The following is a 19142-nucleotide window of genomic DNA, read 5'->3' as shown; positions in this document are numbered from 1 at the left end:
AGCCGTCCGATCGAAGTTCAACGCCCCAGAAAGAAACATACCCCTTCGCTGCCTCTTTTTCTAAAGAGTCCCTGGGATTCTTGAGATTCAAACCCGCGGTCCATGGCGCATTGGCGGTTTTACGCTTTTCAGTTTGGAAGGCGTATTCTTGTCGGCTAAGTTCAAAATATGCTTTCATATATTTACAGAATTACCACTGGATTTGTTTTGCTTATAAAATATTCGTTTTAACTCCGTTTTTGTCCATTAAAATTTTGTTAGATTTGTATTTACGAGCTCTACATGTTAGATGTATTATTTCTCTGTTTTGAAACTTTTTAATTTCGTAGTAGCATTTAATTATTTATTTATTTATAGGAAATCTTAGAAAATTCATAACTTCTACGTTTTAATTCCGATTTTCGTGAACTTTACGTTTGTGTGATCGTAGCGCTGTTTAGAATATTTTCATAAACTTTTATCTTTGATTTATCACTGTTGGTGTAATGTTTTAACTACAGCTTGTTTGCTTTGTGTATGATTGTCTATATTGGATTGTGTGTTGTTGATTGATGTTTAGGGATAGACGGTGAGTCGTACGTTGGTGAGCAAGACCAAGCTTTTGACGACCAGCAGCAGGCTCAGGAGAGCTTTGATCAAGGCAAGTATAACTTGGAATCATTCTTGTTACCTACACACTTATAAATACATATATATATATATATCATATGCATGTGTCTACCTTGTCGACCTTAGCAAAATCATAGATGATTGTTACCTGTATTCCTTGTTACCTATTTGATATGCATTTTGGTGTAGTTATGCTAGTGCTTGATGTAATCCATGATCTTGTAAGATGATTAATAGCTATGCAATGAACGTTGAAAGATGACTGATAACCATATGAGATCTTGTCTATAAGTGATCATCGGGATAACAGTGCAACCAAGAGGGCTATAATTGCTCTGGCTTTAGCTCAGTATGAAGACATTTTCTAGCTTGTTAGCGGTTACCCAAAAGGGCGCTAGAGGGGCTTGTCGTTTTGGGTATAGTGTGGCCTCTGTCTTTATGTGTATAGGCTGCGAGTCATTGTGCCATTGGAAGGGGAGCTCTATATCTACGCGCCCGGGAAATCTTGCGGCCCTAACATGTTAGACGAACTTTTGAAAGGCTTCATAGTGATCCCTGCCAATCTCCCTAGGAAGGGGGTTAAGAGATTAGCTACCTTGGGCGAAAGGGCAAATCATGACTCATGGGTAAAGATGTAAAACTTCTGCAGAGTGTTAAAACTAGTATACTAGCCGTGCTCACGGTTATGAGCGGCCTTGGGGTTCTTATACTAAAGATGATGAGCTTGTTAAGTTATTATGTTCATTTGGTTATCTTTATGCTATGAGTTAATTATGCTTACATTTGATCATGTGATTATTGGATTACTTGTGCTACCTTGACTCTTGCTATTTAATTATGAACATGCTATCCCTAATTAAAAGCTAAATGCAGTTAAACCAGTGTCAGCTATTTGAGCCTCATGAACCCCTGGTTATACTTGTTGAGTACGATATGTGCTCACTCTTGCAATTTCCCAACACCCCAGGTTATGCAAATGAAGATGATTGGAATAAGGACTATCGATATGAGTATTAGGTTTGAAGTCAACCAGTCAATGTCTATACCTGTGTGAAGCTTCCGTTGAGAGCGTTATTTATTGTTATTATTATTATATTATTATTATTATTATTATTATTATTATTATTATTATTATTATTATTATTATTATTATTATTATTATTATTATTATTATTATTATTATTATTGTATAAGACTATGTGATTTATTATCGTCCTGTTATGTAATAAACACTGCAATGGTACATTTGAGATTTGTCTACTTATTTGTGTGACTGTTTCTGGGGCACATATGAGTCTTTTATGCATCCTATTTTGTTCTTAAAATATGGGTGTGACATCCACTATCTAGAATGTCAACAGAATAACTAAAGTTGGGAAATTTTAGAAAAATGATAAAATCAATTGATGTCATTTAATATTTTCTATGTCACATCCCAAAATAGAAATTTTGGGGTGAGACAACTCTACCCACTTAATAGGGATCTTCCCTGATATTCACTGAAGCTACACCTATTACAAAGAGCCAAATCATCATGATAAAACAATCAACCTAACTAAAGCAAACTAACATGATTGGTGTTGACGGTCCTTAATGCTCATATTTAACCATCAACTAATCATAAAAAAGGATCCAAATGCAACCAACACCTAGACTTAGGGTTTTATCTGACAGAATTCCACGAGTTTTGGTGTTTGTCTATTTCTGCAGGGGGTTATCAGGAAATATGGAAGAAAGGCCCACACGTCGGGTTTACATAGAGATATTAACGTGACGCGCAATTTTCTATCATCTAGAAGACTCCAGAAGCCACGGGAACGAACGGGAAGGAAATCGGGCTCGGAGGCAGGGCGCCCGCCCAGCTACAGTGTCCAATCAGGACACGTTTCGCGGATTATGCTCCACCGACCTAAAGGATCAAGGAAAACCGTGCGATCAATGTCTGTTTGATCCGACGGCCCAGATTCACTTGAAGGGACTATAAAACCAGACCCCCTGGCCCCTGGAGATCATACCTCTTCTATAGAATCAAAGTTAGGGTTTCAATTCTTCATCCAAGTATAGAGGATCCCTCTAGTTCTTCTAGTTCTACCTCTAGTTCATCTAGATCTAGTTCTAGTTCATCTAGTTCTAGTTCTAGTTCCTCTAGTTCTAGTTCTAGTTAGTTCTAGTTGTAATCTAGAAAATAGGGAGAGAGAAGAGGAGAGCGGAGGAGGAGCCGGATCTGTCGGATCTTCCTCAACATTATACTTTTGCAGCATCTGGTTCGTTCTTCATAGTTCTCCAGGTTCTTCAATTCATAACTCCTGAGTTCTATAATTACTTTTATTTACATTCAAGTTATTTATTGGATTCCCGCTTGCATCAAGTGCTCTAGTCTTTGAAACATTAGAGTAGTAATTAATAGATTAGACGTGGTGTTTAGTCTTGCAATTACCTGGAATTGCACCCAATCCTGCGGATTGTTGTGGTAGCCTTAGGATAGTGACAGCCCTAACGGTCGACGTATTCCACCTCGTTCGGATCGGTGTTTGTAGGACCGTAGTCGGAGCTTCCTAGCCCCCTTCTCATCTCTTTCTGTGGTTAGTGTTCTGATGTCCCGAAATAGATAATCTTGAAGTAATTCTTGATTCTTAGATCAACTAGAGAACTCTCAGGAAACTTCCTCTCTTCCCACCAAAAATATTCATATATTTATCCTTGGGCGATCTTGGATCTTAATTAGTACACTCACGTTCTCTGTGGAAAATCGATACTCTGGAATACTCCCGGGTGAAAGCTACATCGGTATCCGTGCGCTTGCGGATTTTTCTGTTTGCGTTTAAAATACCCAACAAGCTTTCTGGCGCCGTTGCCGGGGAACGGTAGCTGTGCTAGTTTCGAACCAAGTCGTCCGTGTATCCTTTTTCCTTTTTACCACACTCACCTTATCATTTTCACCACACCACATGGATTTCACTCTAAGCATTAATGAGCATGGAATTTATTTCATAGCCACTTCATTTACTCCATGCTCATATGCAACATCTTCACAATCCATTGGTCTCTCCAACATCACCACATTCGAGATCTCCAACCCCCTCTTCCTTTCTATTTATAAAAACTTTAAAAGGGCGGTTGTCGATGCATATGTCTATATTAAATATTGTAGATCTCGTTGAATTGATCTTGATATAGGTCAGCGTTGGAGGGGAAACCACTTCGCCGACATAAATTGATGGTTTCCCAAAGGACAAGCTTAGTGTCCTAAAACAAGCACTGATAAGATCGTAACATGAGCTTTTAATTATTTGTAACATTACCTTGTGTGTTTAGCATATAAGGACAATTGTAAAAAAATTCCTTCGGGTATTCTTGTCACTAACCTTTTCAGGATTGGAGCAAGAAGATCGGATGAATGACAAGCACAAGGTATGTCCAACCAACCATCATACAACATTGAATTAAATTCATCCAAACTTGAATTTTGCAAAATTCAAGCTTGGGGGAGTACTTTACATAAAAACATCCTTTGCCATGTTGCTATGTTGGTTGTCCCAACCTTTGAGACATGCTCAATTAGTTAAATACTAATCACACTACTTCATCTCCACTTGAGTAGATCTCTATAAATGCTCTCATGCTACCTTTATTTGTTTTAGTATATGTCTAGGCTTGGAGTAGTTTCATTTATCTCTTAATTAAGCATGGTGCTTAGTTTAGGGCTGATGATCTTACATCCAAGGGAGTTTAAATTAAGCATGATGCTTAAGTTAAAATGCCCTCCTAAATCAAATTATACATGGTGTCTAGGTTGATCTTTGAGCCGATAGTATGCTATAGTAGATATTGGATATTTTGTTGGACTAACCCCTGCAGGAAAACTTTCACTATCGACCTGGAAAGTCCTGAGATAAACTCACATTGGAGACAAAGAGAGACACACATGAAGTTTAACAATTTACACAAGGAAGACATAGCTCACAAGAGATGATCCCTGGAGTGTGCCACAAACACGATGCACAACCGATAAGAAAGGAAAGCTTTCACAAGACTCCACCAAGTGAAGAACCTAGATCTATGAGCACAAACACACTGGAGATACTGGACACTCAGGCAATCACTGCACTGAGATGCTTGAGGACGTAACTACTAGAGTAACCCTGTTGTGGAAGTAATTACTGACCTTCTGCCGGTCAAGAGATACAATCCAGGACGTCCCGTCATCCCGATCTCCATCAGCATGGTGGACTTCCTAGAAGCACTCTGCAACTTTGGCTCCAGCGTCAACATTATGCTCAGAATACTCTATGACAAATTCTTTACATATCCTTTCCTAGAAACAACCATGTGTTTGCAGCTTGCAGATCAGACACTAAGTTTCCCAAAGGGAATATTGAAGAACCTCTATGTCCGAGTTGGTACCTTATACGCTCCAGCAGACTTCGTGGTGATAGAGACTGATACTGATGAGAGGGCACCCATCATCCTAGGGAGGCCATTCCTGAACACCTCGAGAGCTGTCATCTACGCTAGTGCTGTCAAGATCAGTTTCTACATCAAGGGAAGGACGGAGACGTTTTCCTTCAAGAACAAGACTACACAAATCTCAGAGCAATCCTGACATGAAACAAGGAAGAGGACCAACAGGAGGAACAGGAACAAGCAAATGTGGACCAAGTCAGCAAAGATGGTCACTGCAGTTCAAGGAGGTCAAGATCGTCGACTTAAGTCACCGTTCCTAACCAAAAAGGATGACCCAAGTATGCCAAGCATCCAGTGCTCCATTGATGGATACAACTTCCAGAAGATGCTTTGCGACACCGGGTCAGGTGTCAACATAATGGCTGCCAGTCACCTATCAGCTCCTATTCGGAACCATGCCCCTAAAACCGTCATACATTCAGCTCCAGATGATTTTTAGGTTATTGACATGGGAGAAGACAAGTACGATCCACCCATCATCCTTGGAAGACCGTTCCTTAGCACTGTTAAAGCAATCATCTACATTGGAACCGGAGAAGTCCACATGCACTTCCCCTCTGAGTAGGTACGCTGCTATTTTACTGACCTTAACTATATAGTTAAAGACTCTAAGCAGGTCAGGACAAGAAGACGAGGATGCGACCGCAACCAGAGGAAACAAATCATCAAGGACGGATGGGTAGACTATGAAGGAGAAGTTGTAATGTCTGACGACATACAGCTTGAACAGAACTGTCCTGAGGAGACCGTAGCACCGAGTCAAGTGTGGAGAGAGAAGATAGTTATACATGAAGAGAAGGCGCCGCCGGAACCACCGACTACGCCATCCAGCGAATCCCAGGACGACTGAGAAAACGGAGAGTCCCGTTCGGAGGACTTAAAAACACCGAACGCTTTGCCAAGAGGTAAATTTGGTAATTATCTTTTTCCTTTCAATTATTTTAAAATAGTTTGCTTAGTTAATCAGGTTCATATTATCTTGAAAAGAAAATAAAAATGTTAAAAATAGTAAGCCCCATGTGAGTATGCTCATGGCATAAAACCCATAAGTACATTCATTGTGGTGGCGTAAAAATAAATAAATATATTCCTGTCCTATAAAAATGAAAATATAAAAATAAATTTATGATCCTACTAAAGAGAGTAACATTTATTGAGGAGGCTCAACATGATAAAGGCTAGATATTTATGCTAACACTTAACTAGTTCCACAAAGCTTTGTTGTCTATTTGAGCTCCACAGAATTAAAGGATCAAAGAAGACTAGTAGACGGAGGACATCCTAATCAATGTCAGGGTGCTGCCGACATTCAAATACACCTCCGCCACCTGCTACATCAAAAGGAATTACGTCAAAATCCAGCTTGGGGGAGAGCACCTCCATTTATCCAGCTAAGTATTCTACTCACGTTTATATTTTACTCAAATAATAAAAAGATGCATAATCATAAAAACCCAAATAAAGATTTTGTGCTTATATATATATCTTTGCTTAGTTTGCTAAATAAATAAATAAATAAAAATTTGCTATGAACGCTCATGATAAGCTTTCACATGGAAAGATGAATAGTTGCTCTGCCATGACTAGTTCTCAAAATTGAAATCTCTCTCAAGTTTAGGTATCACTGTTATTAATTAAGATTTGCTCTAAACCTGAACTTGTGGGAAGAGTACTTGATCTGAAGTCTAAGTCGTTAACGGATATGATATGGGAAGGTTGAGCTGCTGTTTATCTGTTCCTAGAGATGCTAGAATTCTGGAGAATTTTATCTTTGAAAATCTTTAAAATATCACATGATGAGTTCCTGTATGATGAGAGTTTAAATTCCTACCACAGCCATATATACATGCTTGCTAGACTTTGAGCCACACATTTACTTTTTACTGCTTATGAGCATTGAGTGTGGTCAAGCTGTGTAGACCCTTAGGAGCTTGTCATGTGGTTAAGTCAAGATTCACTTGCACGTTCACTCATACATGCTACTTCTACTCTGGAAGTACCATCCACATATACCCATTTCCATCTCCAGAACCACCCAAAAATATTCTACTCCTAATCCGGGAGAGAATAGCCAAAAATATTTCTATTTTTTCCCTGTGAAATAACTGCTCAAGTTATCTTGTTACTACCACTTGCTATATTATCTCATGAGATGAGTGCTCTAAAGAAAAAAAGAGAAAAAAAAAGAAGAAGAATACGAGGAAATAAAAAGGGGCAAGTGCCCGGAACCTCGAAAGAAAAAAAAGAAGAAAAAGTGAGACGAGAGGTAAAAATGGACAAGTGTCCGACAGTAGAATTAGGGGTACAAGATACCCACCTGAGAGAAAAGAAAAAAAAAGAAAAAGAAAATACAGAGCATCTCATTCTCCCTGAAAGTTTCAAAAGAGCAAGAAAGGTATGTATCCCCTCAAAAGAGCACAAGTAGAATTAGACTTTCACCATTGTTATCACCATCATCACCATATACTATTCATTCGCCACACATGCACATCTTGATTTGACTTATTGACTTGTTCTTCTGGATCCATGGTTTGACTATGCAATAAATGTCTTGTAAGTATGTATTAGCTGTCTCCCACCTATGAGCTCCAGATATCAAAGCCTTATTAGAGTAGGGTGAGAGAGAAGGCAATGTCACTATGCCTTATACTACAAATACCACATACTTTGAGAGAACGCATACACCATTACTGCCTTGGTAAGGATCTAGAAATACCACAAAAGAGAGACTAGAGAGAGTCATACAAGGAATCTCTGAGTTTTATTTGAAAATCTGCAAAAAACTCCAGAGCTATAGTTAATCGAAGAACAAGAGACATAGTGCTTGAGTAGACTGTTCTATCTTTTAACTACTCAAGACAAAAGTGATGGTTACAAGTCCCATGGTGAAAGGTAAATGAGTAAGTTTTAAGTCTTAACAGTTTACTCTAACCAGAGATGAAATCTTGTTTAAACGCATGTGTATCTTTAAGTTATGAAACCACTGCAGAAACTCTTGAGTTCATCTTTGCTCAGGGACGAGCAAAGGTTAAGCTTGGGGGAGCTTGTTGACGGTCCTTAATGCTCATATTTAACCATCAACTAATCATAGAAAAGGATCCAAATGCAACCAACACCTAGACTTAGGGTTTTATCTGACAGAATTCCACGAGTTTTGGTGTTTGTCTATTTCTGCAGGGGGTTATCAGGAAATATGGAAGAAAGGCCCACACGTCGGGTTTACATAGAGATATTAACGTGCCGCGCAATTTTCTATCATCTAGAAGACTCCAGAAGCCACGGGAACGAACGGGAAGGAAATCGGGCTTGGAGGCAGGGCGCCCGCCCAACTCTCCTGGGCGCCCGCCAAGCTACAGTGTCCAATCAGGACACGTTTCGCGGATTATGCTCCACCGACCTAAAGGATCAAGGAAAACCGTGCGATCAATGTCGGTTTGATCCGACGGCCCAGATTCACTTGAAGGGACTATAAAACCAGACCCCCTGGCCCCTGGAGATCATACCTCTTCTACAGAGTCAAAGTTAGGGTTTCAATTCTTCATCCAAGTAGAGAGGATCCCTCTAGTTCTTCTAGTTCTACCTCTAGTTCATCTAGATCTAGTTCTAGTTCATCAAGTTCTAGTTCTAGTTCCTCTAGTTCTAGTTCTAGTTAGTTCTAGTTGTAATCTAGAAAATAGGGAGAGAGAAGAGGAGAGCGGAGGAGGAGCCGGATCTGTCGGATCTTCCTCAACATTATACTTTTGCAGCATCTCGTTCGTTCTTCATCGTTCTCCAGGTTCTTCAATTCATAACTCCTGAGTTCTATAATTACTTTTATTTACATTCAAGTTATTTATTGGATTCCCGCTTGCATCAAGTGCTCTAGTGTTTCAAACATTAGAGTAGTAATTAATAGATTAGACGTGGTGTTTAGTCTTGCAATTACCTGGAATTGCACCCAATCCTGCGGATTGTTGTGGTAGCCTTAGGATAGTGACAGCCCTAACGGTCGACGTATTCCACCTCGTTCGGATCGGTGTTTGTAGGACCGTAGTCGGAGCTTCCTAGCCCCCTTCTCATCTCTTTCTGTGGTTAGTGTTCTGATGTCCCGAAATAGATAATCTTGAAGTAATTCTTGATTCTTAGATCAACTAGAGAACTCTCAGGAAACTTCCTCTCTTCCCACCAAAAATATTCATATATTTATCCTTGGGCGATCTTGGATCTTAATTAGTACACTCACGTTCTCTGTGGAAAATCGATACTCTGGAATACTCCCGGGTGAAAGCTACATCGGTATCCGTGCGCTTGCGGATTTTTCTGTTTGCGTTTAAAATACCCAACAATTGGGTCCTTTTGAAAGCACACTATCACTCACCTTAGCATCATTGCTAATGTAAAAGTGCTCAGGGATAACGACTTCCTATGGATTATTAGGGTAGGCGAGCTTCAACTCTTTATCCTTTGAGGTGATGCTCTTCTTCTCAATGTAGAAACTTGATCTTCCCCGACATCTTAATGGATTGTAGAGTGAAAAGGAGCTTTTGTAAAGAGTTTATAGTTTTCACAAAGCATCAAGGGGGGAAGCCTTAGTTTTTGACAAAATAACTTTATAGAATTGACCATTTCTAACTAGGTTGAGCATGCTACGGTCAATATTGCTCTCATACCAATCTGTGACACCCAATTTTTTGAAGAATACCAAGCGCTAACTATAGTGTGCCTAGGATATCGACATGACACATATAGTGACAAATATAGAGAATATCAACAGAACAATGCTTTATTATATATTGAAAATATTTACATCAAGACTTACATCTATTACTAAACATAGAGGAAACTATTCTATATGTCTTCTCTTTGGGTCGCTGTACTCCATAGGGATGGTTGACTAGGAGCACTCACCTAGTACTCTTGGAACATATCATGTAACTTGAATCCACCATCTGGTACACATCTAAGATTTTTGTTGATTGTATATAAAGCAAGTGAGAGTGCACCTAGTATAACATAAGGGGATGCAAGGCTCAAAAGGTTAGACTCAACTGAATTGTGGTAAACATTTTTAGTTGGTTATATTTTATTATTTTAGATGTAAGTAACTAAGTTATGCTTAATCTGCCAAGGTGAAAGTATAATAATTATCATGAAGATTAATAATCACCCAAACCATCCATAGAACCATTTATGTTGAAAAGGATCCATGTTGCTCATGACTAAGAGCATGGCTGATATAATAGTTTATATAACTCTACAAAGTGTGTACATCTTTACCCATGAGTCATGATTGTCCTTTGCCCAAGGCAGCCAACCTCTTGACCCACTTCCAAGGTAAGTCAGCAAGGACTATACAAAGCTTTTCACTAGTCATTCCAACAAGTAGCGGTCTCTAAGGTTTTAGATTGACCAGGCAGATGTAGATGCTCTCCTCTAAGGGTGGCACACTTATGATCATAGCCCATCATACACCATGGTAGGACAAGAGCTATATCCAAGCTGGCACCCCCTCTTGCCTTTCGTAAGCTACTAATGAACTAGAACAGATCAAAATACTAAGCTAAGACCAGAGCCATGTAGTTCTTGTAGTTGTACTGTAAGTCCTAGGTTGTTGCTTTAGGATTTAGTCCTTACGAAGGGCAGACTAGAACACTTAAAAAGGCCCAATGCTCTAGCCCCCTCTATCCATGTTACTAAAAAAGCATATTTTAATCCATAGTTGCATATATCATTAATAAATATCATTTTGGTGATAGCAAATTAAGCAAGTCTATCCATATGCGAAACCCATAGGTAACATGGATACAAGATATCAAAAGTATACTAGGTAAGGATGTTAATGTTTCATGATATTAGACCCATGCGTATGAAAATGTGATTAAATGGTTAGTGGGTAATAAGGGAACTCATGTTACACTTGCCTGAAGTAGTGCTCAAACTTGTCCAACTTTTCTTCTAGATCATCCTTGTATAGCTTTTTCTAACGATAGCAACAACCATCACATGCATCATATACAAACCTACAAACAGTACATCAATCATTATAAAACAATATATAAAGGTTTTTAAACACATAGAGGGCCTGTAAATATGATCATTCAGCACAAAAACAACTAAACAGAGCTATGGTTTAACGGCCATGAAAATCAAAGATAGAAGCTGGAGGTTTGGATAAATGATAGGAATAGAATAGACATGATGTATATGGGATAACTTGGAAGACTAGAGAAATAAGGATTTATAGATGAAGAGTAATGATTATAGGATTGTATACAAGATGCATAGGACATTACAAAAAATGATGTGGACATAATATGATCTAATGGCTAGATCACCTAGGAGGGGATGAATGTGCTAGGCTTGGTGGAAAAGAGCATATACATGTTGATGACAACACAAAAGTGATATGGCATTGTCATGTTTGACCCACGATGAGTGGTCAAGGTTCAAAAGCAAAACAAACCTTTGTGGTGATGGTGTGGTCTATGTGAGTTGATATTGCATGGCTTGTGTAGGACAAGTGCGTAGGTAGATGATTAGCTCATGAAAAGATAGCATAGTTGGAAGACATGTATTGCAAGGTGGATGGTACAGTAAGAAACCATTAAGAATATTTATCTTGATTTGGTCATAGAACATGAAGACAATGACAATGGTGTTGGTTGGCAAAGATGGAAATTGCCAATGGGGAAGCGATCGTAGATACAAGGCGAAAAGTGCTGATGAACCTATAGCTTATGTTTTGCAAAATCCTATAGAATATGAGGATGATCATTTGTATTTGTGAAGAGGACACATTGAACATATTTTGATAAGTGGCTGCAAAGGTGAATGCTACATTAGAGGGAAATACGATTATGATGATTTGTGCATTGGTTGAGCACATCTAGGGGTGGACAGTGGTAGTTTTGATGACAAGTGACATAGTTAGAACAGAACCCGAATGGTGATACAATTTTTGGGGTTATTGTGGAATATATAGAGTATGTTACTGCAAAAGAACATAATGTTTGACCATTGATTAGCCGGGAAATATGAATACAAAGCGAGTGGCATGTCTGATTTCTGGACAGCAGGGAAGACAATTATTGTGGCATCAATATCTCGACCATCATGGCATGAATGACCAAACCAATTTGTAGAGGTATGTGCAGGTTCACAGTATATATGTGGCCATATGGGTAAAAGGATTTCACAAATGGAGTAGTGAGTTTTCCGGAGCGCACGCACCAACAGGCTGTAGCGTGGCTGTGGGCAGCAGGAACATCAAGTACAAGAAATATGATATCTCTTTTATCTTGAATCCTATGGCTGCGGAATTCCTAGAAACATGTGCAAGAATATGAGACACATTATGGTTAAAAGACATGGCCACTGGAGCGATGGAACAATGTGAACATGCATGCCAAAGGTCAGCAATGCAGCTGCGAGGTTTCAGGAGCAGCAAGCACAAAAATAATCATATCTCTTTTGTCTTTGGCTCGCTAGCCACAAAATTTGGCAGAGACATGTGCATCTCTATGAAGAACATCATGGACAAAGTTCTTGATAACTAGAGGAGAGGATCTCATGGAACGTGCATGCTAAACCAGCAGCAGAGTTGCTATTTGCAAAGGACAAAGACATAATCTCAGGAAGACTTTATCAGAATTCTATCAAATATGAACTAGGATGTGTGTATGGCCATTAGGGTCGACATATAAGATAGAAAGGATGTCGATTTCTCACATTGGGCTTTCATGGTGGAAAGGAGGAAACCATCAGTGGTAGCGACAATAACCGGTAAAAGCAGGGCTGCTGCTTATGTGTAACAACAAGGGTACTACGGTTGCATCTTGGCACCGGAGATGATCATGCATGCATCCACGAAGTCCTGTGATGATAGAAGATCAAGAGAGGGCTCATATGAAACACATAGAGAGAGAGAGGGATGACCTTGCTGTTTGGTGAGAACCAACGGCAGCATCAACGTGGCCACTGGGATCGATGCTAGCGGCATGTTTACATTGACAACATAGATAATTGGACCTTGGAGATGATCTGCACCAAACCCTTTATCAAGGAGATGGATGATTGGGGCAGGTCAAGCAAGATCAGAGATGGAAGAGGGAGGGGTAACCTCACCACACACGGTATAGGAACGGTGGCGACAACGATGAACGAGGTGCTGCTACTGCTGCATGTTTGGGGAGAGGGCAAGGCAGACTGGATGGCTTCCATGAAGCGCTGCATCATCATGGTGTTGCCTTAAGAAGTCACAAAAAAGAAGGGGCATGATGAATACAGGTTTCTCAGTGAAGAATAGAGAAGGCATGACTCTTACCACAGCACAAAGCGAAGAATTCCAGGATTCCGGCAACAGGAAGAAAACGTGCAGTGGCAAAACAAATTCATCGCGGCGAGGACACTGCATTTCGATGGAGAGGATGGAGAGGAATTTCAAGGGGAGAGAAAGGGGCGTCCATGGTGGAGGGTAGGGAGGAGATGTAGGTTCTCCTTCTCTAGTGTTTGCATGAGAGCAGAAGTGGAGTGGATATGGTTGCTGCTGTTGTGGAGAAAGGACAGAAAAATATAGAAGAGGATAGGGTTGCCATGGGGGAGGAAGGAGAGAAGATGAAGAGCTGCTCATGTGGTGCCTGCGCGTGAGAGAATGAGGAGCAGATGAGAGGTTGGCTGCTGCATGAGAAATATAAGAGGAGGAGGTATGGCTGATAACTGGTGCATGGATCCATGCAATTGAAAGAGAGATAAAGCTAATGGAGCAAAGTGGATGTCATTCAAGAGGGAATTGAACCAAGAGAATTAAGAGAGAATTATGGGCTGCTGTTACTTGGGGGGGAGAGAGCAGGCGCCATGTGATGGTGGGTGAGAGAAAAGGGGAGTAGCATTGCTGCAGCATGCATGTAGTTAAAAGGATAGAGAGCAATGCTGCTAAGGGAGAAGGAAGATATGACCATGGGAATTATGAGACGGAGGGAATAGATGTTGCTTCTGTTTTGCATGAGAGAGAAAAAAAGAATAAACGCAGGTAGCCAGGAAGCATAGATGGCTGCATGCCATTAGAAGTAAAGGAAAACAAATGAAGGAGTAAAGTGTGTCTAGAAAAAGAGAAAAGAAAGATATGTTGTATCTATTTATTTTTTTTGCATGAGAGTAAATCGAAAGAGAATGTGGCTCCAAAATGGGTGCGCAAGGGAGTGAGAGTGAGAATGCATAGTTGCATGGAAGAGAAGATAAAATGTGGATGGCTGTAATGTCCATGCATGTCTTTGAAAGAATAGATTAAATGAGCACACAAAAATAAGATGGGATGAGAGAAATGAATAGATGCACATATTTTTGCATGAAGAGTGGGTCTGGCATGGGGGCAGCAACAGGAGAAGATGCATTTTTGTCCTTAACTCATGCATTTGAGAGTAGGTGTTAATTTATGGAGAGTAAAGAGCAAAATGAAAAAGTGATGGGTTCATATGATTAAGGAGAGAGCTACTATTTTTGTTCATGCATGTCAATGTGAGGAGGGGAAGAGCGAAAAGGAAAGAATAGCTGCAGCATTTCCACGTGAAAGAGAGGTGGAGAGGCTGGATTGGTCTCATCCCATAATATGGAGAAAATTTTGATGTGCGGGCAATCATTGATCCATTAGCGAAAAGAGAGAAGTACGAGTTGTCATGATAGTCTAGATGAAAACAAGGCTTCAGCTCAATTTGAGATCCATTAGTACGAATAGATGAGAGAGGAGAAAAGATTGACATGAAGAATTTATCGTCATCAAATTGACTAAGAGCTCGAGAAAGGTGGGTTAGGCTAGCATTTTGTAAGATATCGGCAAAAGACTTGGTTAGAGTTAGATATTGATTTGGTATTTTGGGTAGATGAAGTTAGAATCAAACCCTAGGTGTATTTTGGAAACAAATAAATTTATTTTTCAAGCATAAACACTATGCGACGACATAAGTGCAACAGACCACAAAGTTGTATTTCAAAAATTTTAGAAACTCATATTTTTCCACTATCCAGAATATCAACAGCTTAACTAATGTTGGGAAATATTAGACAAATGATAAAAACATTTGATGTCATTTAGTCTTTTCTACATCACATCCCAAAATAAAAACTTTAGGGTGTGACAAGAGCAACCCATGGGGGAGCCCCAGTAGTTCCTCCATCTCCTTCCTCTTTGGCAAGGGGGAGACACCTCAAGTGGCACGGTACACCACCACCTTAGGATTAGCATCGAGATAGCCCCATACCAAAACTCATCCTTCCATACCAATTGTAACCCCCTAGATTCTAGGTGTTCTTGAGTACAAGGATCATCAGTTGCTGGATGTAGGGACCGACTTGGCCCGAACTAGGATAAATCTCTACGTCTCCTATGTGTTTCTTGTGTTCATGAGTTTACTCAAGCCACCATATCCATCATGCAATGACACCATCCGAACAACATGCTTGCCGTAGTTTTGACCCAACGACACCATGCTAAGATGTTTGAAGAAAATAAGAAAGTCATGAAGGATAGTTTCCATCGTGAAATTGGCAAAATGAAGGCTATCAATAAAATAGAAGGAAGGTAGGTTGTTATATTAGTACTCTACCTCCTAATGAGTTAATTAGTGGATAGGCTCTAGTTTAGCCAACCCAATGTGTGATGTCATTCAGGATTTGTATGGGAAACATTTATGCAGCATATAATTAACCAACCCAAATTAGCCAATTAAGTGGCCAAAACCAATTTAGTGGATGTTACTACCACACTCGCTATTGTCACATTCATGCCAATTTTGGTTTCTACCACCCAAACTGATGAATAGAATAACAACACAAAACACTACTTTGGCTCATACTTAATGTTGTCCAAGGACCTGTTTGAGACTACTCGACAACTATGCTCCACAAACTCTATCGTGAAGTAGCTTCACAAAAAACTAGAGTTTTTCGAGCACCCTTTTAGATGCTCCAACAACTCCACATTTATTCCTAGAGCAAAATTTGTGGAGTTGTATTTGTTTGGCTGAAAAGCATGGAGCAAAGCTAAATATATGGAGCAGAGCATACCTAAACAAGCCCAAAACCTCCTGACCCACCACAAAGGAATATTTTGCCAAATGAACAATTTAGGATTTCCCAAATGGACAATTCATTATAATGGGATGAATCTTTTGACTAGTTTAGGGTAGCTAGGAGATAACTAAATCTATACTAGAAAGTCTGAGGGTACAAATAGAACTATGTAGAAGTACTAACCATAGATCATACCAATCACACTATGATTTCCTAAAAAATCAATTGTTCCAAAAGCTTCAGCCATTCAAAGCAGAAGTAAAGATGATAGAGAACCTCATAAGTCTACATCATCCTAAAATTCATACCATTGAGTATCATTCCTATAGCTCATACAATGAAACTAATGTTTGTTTTGTTGTTGAATTGGTATCAAGAATTGCGTGGTTTTTTGACGTTTTATTTATGTCAAAATATATGGAATTAATGTCACAACTTAAGGTTTGTGACATCCACTTGACGAAAATTCGAACGTAAAAAAACCAGCGTCACAAATTGATAATATGACGTTCCTATATTTAATGTCAAAGCTTATGACAATGGTTTATTGTCACAACTCCTTACACAATGCCATATTGGCAGATGACGTGGTGCTGAGTTGGCAAGCCAATAAACGTCATAACATTGAAATACAGCTTGTTAAAGCCCATGTGGTTGGCCTGCTTTTTTTAACATCATGGCCCACCTATTTTGTAATATTTCAGTCCATTTATTTTCAGCCCACTTCGCTCTCAATTAGCCCACATGATTTTTTGTAACCCAATTTTTCTGTCAGTCCGTGCAAATTTTTTCTAGCCCAGCAGGATAACAGGCTCACAGCATAATTTTAATTCAGTACAGCTCATCAAAATGACCCAAACATATCAAATACACCAAATCTAACATGTATATATAAAAATAATACATTTAATCAACTATTCTTTACAGTATTATCCATATCCACATAAATTTCACCGATGACCAAAATAACCTATTTTACAGAAGATAGGGACAGATCTAGTCATCATGTACAATTAAATGTACTAACTATAAGGATATACACATGCTGGCATGATGCAGCAATCTTTCATCTACATTCTTAGTTCTTGTATTCTTTGGAGCAGATTGACCAAATACGTGAGCTTTCTGGATTTCCCAGAAATTGAAACACAACACGTAAGTACAGTCACAATGTTCCAAAGGCATGGTTCATAGAAAAGCTAACCAATGAGCAAGTTGTAACTCATGCAAACAGATAACCTTGAATTGAAATTAATGCAAGAGCTCCAGTGGAAGTAAATTGCAAGGGACCACAAATTGTTTGAAATTATATGTAATCTAGCAGCTAACATTTGCCTTTAAAATCAGTATGTATGAAGTTCAAATAGAGATGTCTACTTTATCGAACAAACAATTTTTCCACATCTAAATTCGCACCCTATGTACAGAAAAACAAGAATATACATGCTTCACAAACCTGGATAAGCCATCTCATGGAACCTTGACTAAACACCTAGGCTCTCAAGGTTCCGGTAGTCCATTGCCCAACCCAAACTATCTCGAACCCAACACCAAGTAACCACTTCAATAGGTCTCACATGGCCCTGTGAACCAATTTTGTTAGATAGAAAATTATATTATTTTGAAGGAGTAATTCAATCTTTTTTTCTCTAGTTTAACACAAATTAAATGTAATAATAACCAAAATTGATCAGAAAAATCTCAGATTTTGTGTGTGCTCATAATTTGGATCTCTATACTTGCCATAAAAATATAAATACAAACACAGATAACTAAATAGATTGATTAAAGAACATAGCAATTCTAGATAATTATTGGATACTCTGCTAGTTGGACTGAATTCCTAGTTCTTAGACTTGGATACTTGTGTTCAACTACAACTACAATATTATCTACACAAATACTTAAGTACGAAAGATTGGCGAGTTTTTCCAATCATACAGAAGCATAGTGCGAAGTTGGTAAAGAGTAAGAAATATACATTCTAGAAATAGTATTCTAAATTTTACAAAATACTAGTAATGCATATTATCAAACAATGATTAGTGCACATCGCTATAGAAATTAGCACATCACAACCTAATTGAAAAAACAGAAATGCAAAACACCTAAATTGGCATCAAAATCTTGAACTGCAATTTCACAGAAAAAAACTAACCTATATGCTCACAGAAACAAAGAGAGCACATATTCACATCTGAAATTAGGGTTATTTCTCATCGTAATTTCATTTGCCCTTTTCTCCAATCCCAATAAATACAAAACTAGAACTCCCAATCCCTTTGGTCTTTCCCAAAATAAATCTCTCTATTCCTTAGATTTTTTGGGCACTGGAAACTGCTAGAAAAGGGAAATCCAGAACTTACCTACCGTACAATATGTTAGAGATGCGAAGAACGAGATGCACATAGAGCTTCTTGGAATGGGAGATCCAGAACTTACCATTGGAGAGGCCGTGCCCTGCCATCCCACCGCCTGGAAGTGCCTCACACCTGAACTACACCACCTGCTGGAGGGGCTCGCCCCTGAGCCACACACACTTCCAGAGGTGTTGAGCCTGGCCAGCCCGAGCGCTCGTCCCTGAGCCGAACGCGCTGCTAGAGGTGCCGCACCCAGCCCGAGCGCCGCCAGAGGTGCTCATCCCTGACCCGCACGCGCAGTTGGAGGGGCCATGACTTGCCTGCAATGCAGGAGGATGGGGATGCTCTAGGTTTTTGGATCTTATTCCAAGGCTTAGTACATCTTAGTCGTTCGTGTTACGATCTAACGGACAAGAATGAGGTGGCATTTGATTTGGGCTAAGGTGGGTCGCATTCGTGATTCGCTCTGGGCTCTGGTGGGCCAAATCTATATATGTTCTGTAGGAGTTTAATAATGGTATTTTTTCAATGGTATTTTTAAATCAGTTTTCTATTATTTTTGTGTTGTTTAATAATCAACATTTTGCACCATTTTGATATCGTATGAGTCTTAAACTTTTTCTCAACCTTATGTGTGCCACAGGTTAATAACACAATAAGTTTCCT

General features: G+C 39.4%; 1 long non-coding RNA gene across 1 annotated transcript; it reads right to left on the bottom strand.

The window, feature by feature from the left end:
- On the bottom strand, window positions 16985-18780 carry LOC110431409. Its single transcript, XR_002448906.1, has 3 exons — window positions 18559-18780; window positions 17573-17699; window positions 16985-17241 (listed from the first exon to the last, which is right to left on the bottom strand). It is a non-coding gene; the product is annotated as an uncharacterized LOC110431409 (long non-coding RNA).

This window comes from Sorghum bicolor, chromosome 10 (genome assembly GCF_000003195.3).
Source record: "Sorghum bicolor cultivar BTx623 chromosome 10, Sorghum_bicolor_NCBIv3, whole genome shotgun sequence".
Taxonomy (NCBI): Eukaryota; Viridiplantae; Streptophyta; class Magnoliopsida; order Poales; family Poaceae; genus Sorghum; species Sorghum bicolor.
The sequence above is the reverse complement of the archived record's forward strand: the minus strand, read 5'-3'. Positions and strand labels throughout refer to the sequence as shown.